The 12,415-nt window shown below is 43.5% G+C and overlaps 1 pseudogene; it reads left to right on the plus strand.

The window, feature by feature from the left end:
• Positions 1-3,331: 3,331 nt before the first annotated feature.
• LOC115321222 lies at positions 3,332-11,939 on the plus strand (annotated as a pseudogene).
• Positions 11,940-12,415: the final 476 nt, after the last annotated feature.

Raw genomic sequence — 12,415 nt, forward strand, 5'->3', positions numbered from 1 at the left:
ACAGATGCAGAGCTTCACTGCACGGGAACTTTGACTCTGCTTGGTTCGTGGCCACTGGCGTTGGTCGTCAGCGGATGAACTCCTCGGTTGGAACAGCACTGCGAAACCTTCGTGCTTCAGTTGGTTTGGCGGCGTGGACGAAGCAACGGGAGAAGCGACAGACGTCGCCGTTGTGCACGCAATGCACGCGGCTCATAGCTCCCTCAGAGTTTTTTGCGCCGATCACCTCCGCGTTCACAAGAAGGAGATACCTTCCAACAAAGCGTTTCACAGTGTCAAGCTTCTAGATGTTGAATCACTACGGAAGCTGATTGCTACCAGGATCTGGTAATTTGCAGGATACAGACCAGGTCTGCCAGTACTGCTTTGGGCGTCTGAAGGTGCTCCTATCGTCATATATCGGCAGACCTGATGAAACCAACGCGACATTTTTTCAGGCAGAAGAAGAGCTAATATCCTTATCTGCCGACACACCTGAAGAAATCGACGAGACATTTCTTCAGTAAGAAGAAGCAGTCAATGACCTGACCAGGTACGTCCAACTTTCCAGAGTTTGTCCGTTGAAGCCAGCATTTTTCATTCGGAAACGGCACACAAAAATCTAATGAGGAGAGAAAAGAGGCAGAGACTGAAAAGAACGTATTGACAAAAATACGCGCAAGCTTAAGTATCCCCTATACTTAAACGTGAGCGTATTTTTGTCAACACTTCCTTTTCAATCTCTGCCTGTTTTCTTTACACATTGAATTTTCTGAAGCCTTTCCGAATGGAATGGCTTCAGCGGAGAAACCTTGGAAAGTTGGACTTGCCTGGACAGGTCATTGACTGCTTCCTCCTAAAGAAATGTCTCGTATGTTTCATCGGGTGTGCCGGCAGATGAGGATAGGAGCGCCTTCAGGTGCCTAAAGCAGTGCTGGTAGACCTGGTCTGTATCCTGCAAATTACCCGATCCTGGTAGTATGCAGCATCCGCAGTAATTCTACATCTAGAAGCTTGACACTGTGAAAATTTCTGTTGGAAGGCATCGTCTTCTTTTGAACGCGGAGGTAATCGGCGCAAAAAACTCTGAGTGAGCTATGTGCTCCGTGCATTGAGTGCCAAACGGCGACGTCTGTCCCTTCTCCCGTGGCTTTGTCTACGCCGCCAAACCAACTGAAGCTTGAGGGTTTCGCAATGCTGTTGTCTTGTTGCGACCGAGGAGTTTCCCTGCTGACGACCAACACCATTGGCCACGACCAGGCAGAGTCAAAGTCCACGTGCAGTGAAGCTCTGCCTCTGGGCCTTTTCTGGGCATACACGCACAAAGACACAAACGTCCAGATCAGGTACGTAGCCAGAATTTTGTTTCGCGGGGGCGGGGGGGGCGCCCATGACAAAATACTGTATGAGGGGGAGGGGGGAGAGGAGGCCCCAGCAAAACGAAAGATTTCAAGGGGCGAGGGGGGGGGGGCCCACAGGGCCCGCCCCCCCCCCCCCCCCCCTGTCTACGTGCCTGATCCAGATGACATCACTGGCGCACCGACACCAATTCTGCCACCGCGCACTCTAACAGAGTCTAGCCGACTGTGGCACTAATCCATCTTCATGAGCTGAGAGTTGCGGATTCTCTAAATATTCTTCATGGCGAAGCGTTGACGAGCGGTCATATTTACGTCGTTGTTGCGTTTTTAGACGCAGGGAAAGAAGCACATGGACAACTGTTCGTGCCGGAGTTAGACTAAAGACTCATAGAGGTGCGTCTATTAGAACGGTAGAGAATAAATGCACGACGCCTCGGGTACAAGGGTACGGGGCGCATATGTTACAGCGGAGCCAAGGGGGTGTTGTACGTTTGCCCCGCGGTAAACTTGAGCTTATATATCCTACCAGCTCCTGACAGCGACTGCGACCGCGAACCACGTATACACTGCGTGGCAAACGTAAACCTCCTCCTTGGCTTCGCTCTAGCATAAGCGCCCGATAGCCAAAGTGGCAACCGCCACTTTGACCGATTAGAACTTTTGTAGCAAGCAAATTGTGCGACATGTCTTTTTAGGTTCTTCTTGCCTGGCCTAAGGCGAGTTGCATCCCAGACCTTTATTAAAAATCAAGATCGGGTTTTTTATTTCGTTTTTTAATATCGGTATTTTTTTTTGAAAATGTGTTTTTTCAAGTCTTTTTAATGACAATAATTTTATTGGAAGTTCACATTTTTTATTAACACTTTACGTGCCCTGGCCTATAGTATGTGTAGTTTTCAAACTCGATAATGCCATGCATATTGAGGTAGAAGTCCTGAAATTTAGCGTATTTGTTGCACCTGGTCTAAAGTTATGAATTTTTTACATATATATATATATATTTTTTATAAAGCACATAATAGTGGCTCGCAATTGACTTAAACTTTGTAGTGTTACATGAAACAGGAAACATTTTTGGCGTACCACTCTTTGCCTGCCTTCCCTAAGACAGCAAAGTTGGCAACTAATGCGGTCCGCAGTGGGAGGAGGGCCGTCGCTAAATCTGGAAACATTTTTGTTTTTCTCGTAATAAAAACGCGTTTTGAAAAAAAAGAAAAAGGTTCAGTTTCGTGCGATTCATTTGTGTGCACATCAGATATAAAAAAATCAGAACAAATAAAAATATTGAGCGGACCTGCAGGTTCGATCTCTCGTGGAAACAACCGTAACACGGTCCCATTAGAAAAACAAAGAAAAAAAAAGTAGACTTTGATGCTTTTTCAGAAAATCTTCGCAGCAACCGCAAGATTTATAGGTCAACATCCCGAAGCAAGTATTTACAAAAAAACTCCGGCAATAATGTACATTTTCAGGGTTTTTCTATCTGGAGGGCCTTACTAGCTACGAAAAAGTTTCCCATAAAATGGTATGTGCGTGGCTAGCGTAAGTACTTGTAAAGTAAAAAAAAAAGTTTCGTAAAGCAAAAATTAAACCACAAATCCTAGCTTGCCTTCTTCTATTGGCACGTCAACATTTGGTTAGACCCAGTGTTGACTGCGTATTCAAGATAACGCAAAATCAGCCGTGACGTCTTGGGTACGAACATTGCAAATATCTGTAAGCCCACGCTGGAAGGTAGCGAATTGCTCTTCTGACCTTACAGTGGCGGAGCTCAACGCCAGCTGCTCTCCACCAGCTGCTTCTTTTTGTCAAAGCTAGCTAACAAAGGCATTGCAAATGGTGAACTTCAGTGAGACCTTTACAGATAGTGGATGGTGCCTGGCGATTCTTCGCCGTATATAAATGCTGATCATTTTTAAGTGGTCGACTACTAGGCTGCCGTTTTATAGACTACTGCCTCTTTTTTTGTTCTTAATTATTCAGTATCTAACATGCTCCACGTGCCCCTTTTTAGCCGTAAACTTGTGTGTTTATTTTTGTGTTGCTTGTTTAACGCGTTCAACGCGGAAGAAAGCAGTGATGATAAACTCGCTAAAGAAGTGGAGGCTGTCAAGAAGCTGAAGGCACCATTTTTGGTTGGTAAGGTGGCAATTGTCACTGGTGGAGCCAGTGGAATAGGACGGAGTGTCTGCCAGGTACTGGACCGAGAAGGTGCTAAAGTTGTCATAGCCGACATCAATGACGCAAAAGCAAATGAAACCCTCAGTCTTCTAAAAGGTGAGTTGAAGTACGCTATTTTATTGCAAAATGTGTTTTCCCGCGCCGGCCAATGTTACTTTTTATGTTTATTTTTTTTAAGAATTGGTTTTAAAGTACAGCTATTTTATTAGACACGCAAGCTGTACGTCTCAAAGACAAATATTAGATTTGTAAAAAACATAGCGTGATTAAATTGACCATAATCACATTTGCACATGGCGGTTTGCAATAATTATAAAAAAAGGATCATGACCGTCTGTAAATACATATTGGATCATGTATTATAAAGACAGTATTTTACTCACGCGCTCGTGGAGAACCGTCACTTGTCCACGTTTGCGTCATCCATACACGGTCTTAAATATAATAGGGGTTCAGGTTAATCGGACCTACGACAGAGGACAATGAATGAGGTAGTGCAAAGATAATGATTTATTTTGTATCAAATATTTTTGACTTTTGAAATGTGGCATGCTCACAAGGCATATCCGAATGCAGTGACATCAAATATTGAAGAAAACGATATTTCTCTAAACGATGACATGACATCCGTAACAAAAAACTTCAAAAGTTTATTTGCTTAGATGAAAAAATCGGGCGATATGTAGCGTATATTCGTCCACTTTTTAGAGCCCCCGCGTAATTGAACGATCCTTCTTTTTAATTCAACGATTTTGCTCTAAGCGGTCTCAGTTTTTCGCGCTACTTAATTTTATTTTTTAAAGTTAAAGTTAAAGCCTCACTGGCTAACTTTTTATTAATTAAGTAATGTAGCAACATCAGTATTTCAGCATCGTCAGATGAACCAAGAAAAAAAAAAGATTCACAGAAGTTTAAAAAGCTAGCTTTTGCTATCGGTTGTTTTATAGGTATATCTTTGTATTTGTAAGATCATACGAATATTGAGATATTCAAAGTGCATTTGAATATGACGTAATCTGGGGCTAATAACATGATACAAAGAGTACGGCTACAATCACTTTCAGAATAACGTAGGATCTCAATGAATAATTTAGTTAATCCGATGTTTTAATGTCTTGTGATTATAAAATCATAATTGTCCAGCGGAGAATGAAACCGCCTTGCCTGGCGCGCGCCCTAGTTTCAAGGAACGCCACTCCATGGCGCTGCGGGTCCCCGCGCCGGTAAAATGAACACGTTTGTGGGCGCTCGCCGATTCTGCTTCTCTGGGCGCCAACAAACATGGCGCCGCCTCAAGAATCAACGTCGGCGGCGGCGGCAACACTCCGTGGCGTTCAGTCGGATTTCATTTTTTGATGAGACGTAATCAGCAAACTAATTAAAAAACACTGAAGTAGAAAACGAAAGTATAAGCCTAATATTGTTTTTGTGAATTTTTCCACAAACCTTTTTTCAATATTTACGTTGTTAGACGCCATTTAGTTTGAGGTTATGGCACGCTCTTAGCCCAGCCCACAGATCAGATTTCCCGCTCATTACTACTAGATTGGCTCGGATGGCCCGCTGAGCACGCTAAGAAGTACAGTGTCTCCCTTTCGCGACATGCGGTGATTTAGTCTGGGTATGACGCCTGGAGCGCGTCTTTGACTAGTGTGTTTAGGGTCCTATGCTGCTAGTACATCAAAATGTGTCCAGAAGTGGCAACGAATGTTGTCACAGAAGCCGAAGTGCTATGATGTTACATGTCGCGATCCTGACGGTTGCTCGTAGAAATGCTAACGAGAAAGTGAGAGTAGCACAAACACCGACCACGAATGTAGCTGTCGTCACGGAGTACCAATTTCTGGCTGCTGAAGTTTCCGTGGACTGCCATGCCGGAGAGCGGCGCACATGTAGGAGAACAGGCGTCTTCCACATACACCCAAGCTGCTAGGAGGCCGCCAGGATTGAGACTGGCGACAGCATGCCACTTCAGTGGCGTCATCAGGCGGAAATCGAGGGACTACTTTCTTGGACGCGATAACCACACCCGTCGGAGACGCGTTCCAGGCACCATAGTCTGGGGTCTGACACAGCGCTTGCTAGTCCTGCGAGCAGGCGAGCGGCAGCCACTGGCATCGTCCACTATTTCGCCACCGTCTATCGTGGTCTGCCGAACCCATTAGACGCGGATACGATAGCTGCGCGCCTGCGTCCGTTTTCGCTTCCGTCCGTACGCTATTCATCCGCCGTCTAAAAAGTTCTGCAAAGCTCAGAACACGTGATTATGAAAGCGGTGTTCTGGCGTTCCATCATGCACGAGTCGCGGTCCAATACAAGCATCTGCCGGCGTCTATCGATTTGCGGTAGTAACTTTTAAGCGGCCGAGGACTAAAAAAATTAACAAAATAAATATGTTGTTTTTCTAGTTTTACCGTTCTTATTATTTTTTTTTTTTTTCGCATGGCATTCCCCAGCGAGGTGGGCGAGCGCCGTGACGCAGAGTTAAAACGCGACTTAAAAATATTCGTTTAGGTGGGCCAGGTGCACAGTAAAACTTGATAGATACCTGCTTTTGGAAGAGGAAAGAATTAGAACGTAGGCAAACTAACGCCCCGTTTTCTTCAGACAAATGGCTAGCGATTTCTTACCTGAGCAGGTAAGAATCTTCTCGGTATTAAACCATGGTTGCACTCACAACAGTTTCTCAATTTACAATGCAGCGGGGCCGTTTTTACGGGAACCAACATCATTATTCAGCACTAACACGCGGAAAGGAACAAATCAAACCAGATCAACCAACATAGTTGACGTGGTACTCTAGATTTAGGCCACTCCCGATATGAACCCAATCACCTATCCGCACCGCTCTTCCGAAGGCGTGGGACACTATGCTTAAACAACTCTTACTACGAACTCAAGCACCCCCACAGCGCTTACGAAGGCGCGTACTTGCGACAGTTGTTTATTGCAAACTAGGTCGGTTGAAGAGATTTTCATCTAAGAACCTTGTTGAACGCAGAGTGACTCGCCCTCTTAAACATAAGCGTGCTTAACGAGCTACGCTCATTGAGTACGCCGTAAACGCAGTCTTGTTTGTTATCGTTTGAAGTTGAAGCGGCAAGGCAATCTCGGTATATTTTTGAAAACACTGAATCTACTTAGAATATTTTGTTCTGAAACATAGATATATTCTCTCTATAAATACTATCACGGCACGGAGAAAGCATTTTGCAGCGAACATTTCACACGTCAATCTTCTCTCTAAGGAATGAGAGCCGAGAAAATATACTTAGCTTTCAAAGCATCGGGCGGGGCCTAGAGCAGGGCTATCCACACTACAATGCGTCTAACAGCGTAAATAATGCTAAACAATATTTTCAGTAACAAACCTAATAAAAAGTGTTCAGACTTTTAAAACTGTTTTACTTCAATGACCCTTTAAGTGTTTTTAAAGATGCTGGCAAAACAATATATGGGATTCCAAGTTGACAAATTATTGACTGTTGCACTTAAACCTTTTTTTCTCACAGGACAGAACCACACGGCAATTCACACCGATGTGTCAGTCAGGGCAAATGTAACCCACCTTTTTCAAAAAGTCCAGGAAATGTACGGGACCGCCCACATTGTTATCAACAGTGCTGGAATCGTCCATAGACCATCCCTCGTAACAAATGTATCTGAAGCCGATTTCGACAAAGTTTTGAGCGTCAATCTATATGTGAGTAGAACGAGCGACTGCCTTCTCCACAGGTTTTTTTTTATTCGTATTAATTACATTTTTTTATGAATTTCCACAAAGCGTCTTACCCATCGGGCTTATACTTACGTAGCGGACTTATCGGGCTTACTAACCATATCATATGACCTACCGAAAAAGCTTTTACAAGTTATAAAAAGAACATCCAACATGTGCTCTGAATGATAAATCTGCGCTATGCTGGTATGTGGCAGAATGTAGACATATTACTTCCATTACGTTTCAAAGTTATCGAGAAAAGAGTCAAAGTACAGGCTAGCTGGTGGAAGTCAACCATTTCGTCGTTTACCCTGAGACTGGGGTTTTTTTTTGAAGAGCAGAAGAAACAGAAAAAATAGACAGGTCTCAATTGAGACCTGTCTATTTTTTCTGTTTCTTCTGCTCTTCAAAAAAAAACCCCAGTCTCAGGGTAAACGACGAAATGGTTCAAAGTTATCGTTTTTTTTTTTTTTTTACCAAAGTGAGCGCCATCGTTTTCGTCGTTAAATCAAGGGCAATTCAGGGTGTAACCAAATTTAGTTGCATTTGATTAGGCTCCTTTATAGCACGAAGTGTTTACCCCACGCGTATTCATAGATCTGGTGTCTCCCGATGAAAAACGTGTATACTGCACAGCAGAATATACTGGATTAATTTCTTTGATTTAGTGGTTGCTTACTCCAAGACACGGTGGAAGAAATAAATTTAGATGATGACTCTGGCCGCTCTTCCCGCGGGAAACGAGCGACCAGATCATGTTCGTAGCTAGTCTCGAACCAGGGGTAGTTAGTTTCGCGCCGCCGCAGAGGGCGCTCTAATATGATGTCCCACCTAAGCGGCCACGGTGTCGGCGGCGTAGCCTGCTCGCATTTTTCGCGGTGTGGTGGTGTTATGGTGGTGTGCGGCCAGTGGCTGGCCTCGTGTTTCGCTTTGGTGGTGTGTCGATCACAAGTGCCACCATCGTGCACGAAGGTAAGCCTTAACTCGAAGACGGAAGAGAACACAGATTTACAGACTTTTTCGATTTGGTGGTGACGTGGCGGCGGTGAGGTACAAGAAGAAGCGGTGAGCGAGGGAACGCGGGACCACCGCTGGGAGAAACAACCGGAGCGGTCGGTTTGGGAGGGACCCCATACTTGGGCGCCATCTATCCCCGTGTGAGTGAAGTGCTCGGTGCGCCGAGCATAGTGTGGCCGCCTCGTAGGGTCGAAGCACTAGTTGCTTCAGCTGGTCGAGAAATTTACGTTTCAAATCGGGATCCAATGCAAAAGACGCATACTATCACTGCTACCACCACAAGCACAGAAATTCGAGAACACAGTGTGCCGGAAGATAAGTGGAAGTCGCACGAGTCTTGCGTACGTTTTTCAGCCGACCGGCAAAGTCATTCCAAGCGGCTTATTTCTCCTCCGCGCGGAGCGCACCGGTGCAAGAGAGAAAAGTGGAAAGAAGGACCATCATATCTCGCCTAAAAAAAACTTTCTCGCGCCGTAATTATGGCTCTAAAAATGTTATTTTTCGTTGCAAATTTCTTTAATGACATGTTTTTCATCGAGGATGTATAAATTGTTTTTTCGTTTGCATATTTTTTAAGCGGCAACAATATGAATAGAGTCACTAGTATTTATATCTTAAAGGTTGAAACCAGGATAACAATGGAGCGGTTGATTCCTCTCCAACCAAGTAGGACGGGGATTTTTTTTTAAACTATAAAGGAAAGGGTGAAAGCTATATGTAAATTTAAAACATAAGTGAGCTAAATAGGATCAGCTTTAACAAGCTGTGCCCATGACAAAAAAGAAAGAATACTAAAATTAGCACCATGAAATCCTGGGATCAAGACCTGCCAGACGAAGAATAAGTAATCATCCATGACAAATGCAAAAAAAAAAAAGAAAGAATAAAGGGCTACGAAGAAAAAGAAACGAAAGCGATAGCTGTAGTACTGTCGTGAAACGCGGATGAAATGGTGCCGTCGCGTACATCAGGATCGAAGCTTCCCGGATAACAATTATCATTGTTGACCGGAAAGTCGGTAAGCACGATGGAAGCTTCTAAAACCATCAAACATTACGCATAGCAACTGGATACTTCCAAAGTGGGATTTCGGAAAACGCGAGGAATGTGTGGAGAAAAGCTGTTTGAAATAGACGACAAAAAGGTTCTCCCTTAGTCGCGCCATTCTTGACGGGACGCTAAGACTGCCCCCTTCGCTCTCCTCGGGCGGTAGGCCAACGAGGAATACCGACTTCCACCTCCGCGCGCCAAGAGGGGAGAGAAGGTTTTTCCATACCGGCGACGACAGCCCACGACCTCAAAATCTCTGCAAAGTATCACCCGTAAAGATTCCGCTTTAAAAAAAAAAAAAGGCAAAATGAAATGTTACTAGTGAGACAGCGAGCCTGAATGAAGATCCATCCGTTTTTGAGAAGCAGTGGCGGCGTCGAGGGAGTCCCCACTTTGGGTTGTATGAGGGCTTCCACTTGGTGAAGACACAAAAACTCGCCGCGAATAAGTCGAGTGACATCAACTTTTCACTAGATTTAATTAGGAATTTTTATTGATGTTTGGGTCAGGTGCAGTTAGGGTGGATGCCTCTAAATTCTCCACTACAGTTAGGGCGAAAACTGGAAGTGTTTATGTCACGTGAATTGATATCCTCGCCAAATATAGCAGGATAACTGAAATGTTGTATAGGTAAGTGATATCAGGTCCCCTGAAGTCAATTTTCGGCTAAATTTATTGGTTAAAGTAAGTTGGCGTATAGGTTTCATGACGTCGGGACGCATGACATTAAAGTTCTTTTTTTACACTTAAAAGGAAAAGTGAATTGGTGGATAGATCACGTGACGTCAGGTCAGGTGATTTAAAATTTCTCGTAAATTGAAAGGGAGAATGGATCCATACATACATCCTGTGACGTGAGGTCAGGTTACGTAAATGTTTCCGCTAAACTTAGCTGTGAAACGTAATTAGTGTATAGGAGAAGTGTCCTACCCGTTATCTATACATCAGTTACGTTTCCTCGCCAAATATCGGCAGGAAAATAGTTGCCCCGTGACATCGGCTAACGTAACAACAATTTTCGTTTCGATATTGGGTGGAAAAACGTAATTGGTGTATATATCAAGTGACGTTTGGTCATATGGTATAAATCGACATCCTGTTAACTAAACACCCATTCAAATTTCGTCCTAAATTTAGCGGGCATGCACAGACGGAAAGACAAAATTTTGGGATTGAGGATTCTTTAAATAGCATTTCCTGCTTTAATATAATTTATCTTCTTTTAGACGCAACACTAGATGCGCTTTGAAATTAAGCTTATGAAACTAAGGTTGCGTTTTGGAAAGCTTGTTCTGGAGACAAAGTTGCGTTGGGAAATGGCAGACGACGAGAAAAAAAATCTAGAGGTTTGTTTTGAATCTGGCAGTAACGTGGGCTAGATGGGAATCTGTGGCGATTCCTCGCTTCTCCCAGCGGTCGAGAGTGGTCCGACACTTGATGCCACATGTGTCATTATCACAATATGCAAGCTATCAGCAGCGTTGCAATGGCAAAGAACAATATAAATATTTAAAAATTATCTTTCAGGTAAAACAACGCAGACAAGAAATATTATTAAAAAAATATCACGGGTGTTATTTTATTTTGCATGGACAATACGTCTAATTATTGCAAAAATGAAAGAAAAGGAAGAGGCTTCAATACTTAAGTTTTGTTTTCATTCTTTTCTTGTTCAGCCCTTGAGAAAAAGATGGCACTGGTACAAACATACAGATTATGCTGTGCCCTGTGGACTTGAATCGCGGGACTGCTTTTCAAACTGTTAAATACTGACTAGTATTTAACAGTTTGAAAATGGACAAGGTTCGATATTTTTTGGTGGTTAATATTATAATAATCAGAGGTTCCCCCCTCTTCCTCAAACCTGAATGGGTACACTAGCAAAGCATTTACAGTGGTAGTTTATTGAAAATCATCAGTACAGAGATTTTTATATTTTGCTCAAATACTACTGTGTTGATTTTTAAAAACTCGTTCACGGTTCACAAACAGCGACAGGTGAGGGAAGGAATCTTTCTGGGAGTTTTTTTATATAAATTTTAATCGGTCCGATTTTGAATGCATGTAAACTAAAATTTCATTTTATTTTTACTGATGCTCGTGCTGTGAAACTTTGCTAGAGAGCACGAACGAGTCATTTATCGACGGCATACTTTGTTTTATTTTGACAATGAGAATAGCAGCAGTTACGATAGCAAACTCCGGGATTTCAGATTGGCAATAACGAGCATGCGCCCTCGTGAAGATGAAGCTTCGTTCAGGTAACCATGCTCGTGCTTGGAGCTTAGAATTCGCTCGTACTTAATGTGAAACAAGCTATTTTTTTTTGCATGTTGAGAGTCGTAAAACAACTAACGTATTGTTCTTTAATTACAGGGCACTTACCTCGTCACTCAAGCAGCGGTGGAAATGATGCTCAAGAATGAGAACGCCACAGGCCGGACCATTTTAAACATTGCCAGCGTATCAGGCAAGGGTGGTCGCAGGTACCTGAGTGCGTACTCGGCTTCGAAGGGCGCCGTCATCTCCTTTACCAAATCTGTGGCGCTGGAAGTTGCACTCAAGGGAATTCGCGTCAACACTATCCTCCCTGGTTTCACGGACACACCGATGACACAGAGCACCCCTGATGATGTTAGACAAGGCATAATTGCGGAGATTCCAATGAAGCGGATTGCGAAACCGCTAGAAATGTCTGAAATGATTGTTTTTATGTGCGGCCCGAGGAGCACGTACATGGTAGGATCGGCCGTACTGGTGTCCGGAGGGACGTTCCTCTAACACGAGATCATCAATAATTAAAGAAAAGAAAATACCACCCAGTGACGTTGTTGTTAATGCGCTGAAATTGTATACCGTGCTTTTGGAATCATTGTACATTCTGAAAGATATGGAGGGTTGAAATCAATAAATGTCCGGATTTTAAGTATAGAGAAAAGAAAGGACGATCATTAAATAAATATTTTCGTGAGCAGTTTTATTGTTTCCTTTCTCACGGCGAACATTAAAAAGATGCACGAAGAGAATGCAATAAAAGTAGCAATTATATTACGTGTTTTTACAAGATCATTTTTAACGTACGCCAGGTTTGGTTCTACGAACGAAC

Source organism: Ixodes scapularis, unplaced genomic scaffold, assembly GCF_016920785.2.
Source record: "Ixodes scapularis isolate PalLabHiFi unplaced genomic scaffold, ASM1692078v2 PGA_scaffold5__190_contigs__length_132052651, whole genome shotgun sequence".
Classification (NCBI taxonomy): Eukaryota; Metazoa; Arthropoda; class Arachnida; order Ixodida; family Ixodidae; genus Ixodes; species Ixodes scapularis.